Raw genomic sequence first — 3,920 nt, 5'->3', positions numbered from 1 at the left:
TTCTTATTCTTTGATAGGTCAAGCTTATCCCCTTCGTTCTCCGTCAGTGATAATTTCTTCCAATCCCTAGTTCATTCCTCCATACCGATCTTATTCTGTATCCCAGACCCCTCAAAAAAACATCCCCCCATACTAGTAACGTTGTTACTAGAGGGAACTCAACGTCCTTCCCAAAACGAGAAGGGAAACCCTATGCTATGGTATGGAGATGGTGGAGAACCCTACCCTCCCCTACCGAGAACCAAGTGTGTTGTGTCATCCCATGTGTAATATGTTAGTCCAGCCTTGGAGAACCCTACCCTACCCTACCGAGAACCAAGTGTGTTGTGACCAACTTGTACTTGGTTTAGTTTAGCAGGTAATATCACCGCACATCCTTGATGCGATGGTCACTCCACAAATATAAATATTTGTGGAGTGTGGGGAGTAAGGCTGGGGTTCAAGTCTCCAAGAGGGAGTTTCACACACATATACACTTAGATTAGATTAGGCTAAAATAGAATTTCTATCTTGTATTAAAAAAAATGTTTAGCAAGTAATGAATGCATTCTTGAATCTTAAGATAAATATGGAAAACCACAAGCTTGGCTTAAATCAGTGTTTTTTATTATTTACCTATTTTTTGCTACTATCCATAGTCTCATTGTACTTTTTGCTACTATTTATAACTCTTATTATACTATTTTAACTACTTTTTTAGCTTTATCTACAATATTTTCAGTAAAAAAAATTTAATTTCAACAAAATAAACTGTTCCCAAACAGACATAAATTATCGTCCTAAAAAGCCTACTATGAGCATGCACAAGTGGATTTGACCTGACTGGAGGCCAATCCCATCTACTATCATGAATCAAGCATTCAAGGGTTTCTTTAAGCTGTCCGTGTCATAATATATATATATATATATATATATAGATATATATAAAATTTTATAATTGAAAAAAGTAATTTCAAGTTTTCAATAGTCAATGTTTCATTTTGAAACATCAAGAAGTGTTGACATGTTAAACTATAAGTTTCTTGACATCACAAATATTCTTTTTAACCAATTAGTAATCCATGTAATACAATAAAATTCAACAAAATAGTTTACTAATCATAATTATTTTTTAAATATATAGTTTGAAAATTATGATGGTCATTCATTTTTTTTATGAAAGAAAAAAATAGGTAGGGGGACAATTTGAGTTGGCATCTTTCACTTGGGCATGACTATAGTGACACTCTTTCCGCTAAGCCCAGGCCTGCGAGAGCAGGGGATTATGATTGTTAATAATAGTAATATATTATAATTGTGTTCATACATTGAATTAATTATTTGTGAAAATATTCTAATAGAGAATGTAATTGTATAAGTTTAGAAGATTTTATAGGAAATCCTTGAAGAATTTAAAATCAATTAAAAATATATATTAGTGTGAGCTTTCAAAAGTTAATGCATCAATATTAGATAAGATTAATAAAAAGTTAAAAGTTTTGGTTATATATATTATATTATAAATTAAAAACTAGTCAATAAACTGTGCAATGGCCATGAAAGTTCCTCAAATATAATCCGCTAGTTGTATTATTTTTTCCAAATATAATCTTCTAGCCTAATCTTGGTTTGTTTGGATTGAGGGGTTGGGAGAGGGAGTAGAGTTGGCACAAAATTAGCCTATTTTTAGCCAACTCTACTCTACTTTCACTTCCTCCCCCTTCAATCCAAACGGGCCATATGAGTATAAAACTCACTTTCGGAGACTTGAATCTTGGTCCTCCCCCCCCCCCCCCCCCCCCAACTCCACAAGAACTTGTACTTGTGAAGTAAGTGACCAATACTATTACGCATAGTGGCAGAGCTAGAAATTTTTTTCAAGGGGGGCCAAGTTAAATATATAATAAAAAATAAATCCAAAGAATTACACATATACATACATACACATGGAATGCTTGTAGTTTTGATTTAACCTATGATATTTTCTTACCTAAACAAAATATTTCAATCAAATAAGTATTTACATCTTTGTAAAAAAATTAATTAATAAATAAGTATTGACATGTCTAAAAATATACAAGTCAATTTAATAAAATAAAATAACGTATGGTATACATTAAATTCAATTTTAATTTAATGAGCTGTATATAACATAAGAACATTTAGAGGGAATTAAAAATGCATTACCTGTTTTTAGGAAAAATTTAGGTGGGCCATTATTGAAATTTATGTCTATTTTTTTTTTATATACCAAAAATACAAGAGGGAAAAAGGATTTTTGAAAAGTCAAGGGGGGTCATGGCCCACCCTCCCTTGATCACACCAAAACTGCATAGTGATAATTATTAATATTATATGTGAAATAGATAATTATGAAAGTTATTAATTGATATTGTATTTATAATGATTGTATTATTATATGAAATATTTTTTCAACCATTTAATGAAAATATAATGTAGCAATATTCTAATGAAATATGTAAAAATATAAGATTCTATAAGGAATTATATAGAGTGTAAACTTAATTAAACATATATATTAGAATAATGATGTGAAAATTATAGAGGCATCTAAAGATTTATGTGGCACAATATTAAGAAGTCAATAAAAAATCAAACATCTTTAGTTGTATATAGATACTAGTCAATAACAATGCAATGCGCATAAAATTTTAACATAATATGATTTTTATCTTCTTTTTATTTTCTTTTATTCTCTAAATATATGAAAGTTGATGATTTTGAGCATTATCAATAGACTACTATTATGATTAAGTTTATATATGGAATTATATATTCTAGAATTAGACATTTATTATAAATTTATAATTGTGTTTGAATATGAAACTATTAATTTTGTCATTTAAAGAAAATATGATGTACCAAAATTATAATGAAGGATTTGTCAAAATCTCGACCAAATCTAAGCCAAATATGTTAAGATCTAAGCCAAATATGTTAAGATCTCATCATATCTCAACAAAATCTGACTAGAGAAAGGCTCACGCTAGTGGAAAAATGATGATCTGTGATGGTAAAAATCAATTGGATCGATTGGAATTGGATTTTTATACAATGACCTGCCAACTGACTTGCCAAAGTCAATTTCTATGGGTGAGAACCTATCACGAACTGCCGTAGGTGTCGGATGAGCTGATGGTATGCTCGAATTGGGTCGTTAAGGAAGGATGGGTTGGTTCCATAGGTTGCTTGGACAGCCCAACACGTTATAATTAGTAGATAATAAAAGAGTTTGGCTTACTTTCTGTACTTTTTTAACTTGACATTTTCTGTTGTTTTAAATATACAATGACAAATGGTAGTGAGTTTTAATCTCCACCTTTTATTTAGTTAATAAGTGATGTGACAATTTCTCAATAAAACAAAAAGAGATTCCAGTTAAAAAAATAATGGAGGTAAGTCATAGCGTCAATAATTATCAAAGGATGAGAATTAATAACAACCTTGCAAATCAAAATTAGTTTGTATATAACATTGCTCAAAATCTTTTAATTGGTTCCTATAAATAACAATGGTCAACTATGTGCTGAGATATGTCCAATATGGAAAAATCTAGGCGCATGAGATACCAGCTTGTCCAATATATGCCTGCGCTCTTTCCATCAAAAATGTATGTCCTGAGGTCTCCACACTCGTTGCAGTGCAAATCAACCTTCTGTCAGCCCTTTTGAAATAAATAATGAGGAGTTCTTTATGGCAAAGTTTAGGACCATACATTTTTTTACAACTTTTTGTTACAATTATTTTACAATTTTTTGCTACAATTGTGATTTGTGACATAGCAAGTTTCTTTAATAAAAAAAACTGGAACATGACAAAATGTGATTGGTAAAGAAAAAATAATGGGTTCATATATAAGTGATAGTTAACCACTTATTACCTACCACGTTAAAATTGTGGAATAATTTGGAGTCCTAGAA

This window comes from Quercus lobata, chromosome 8 (genome assembly GCF_001633185.2).
Source record: "Quercus lobata isolate SW786 chromosome 8, ValleyOak3.0 Primary Assembly, whole genome shotgun sequence".
Lineage (NCBI taxonomy): Eukaryota > Viridiplantae > Streptophyta > Magnoliopsida > Fagales > Fagaceae > Quercus > Quercus lobata.
Note: the sequence above shows the minus strand (reverse complement) of the source record.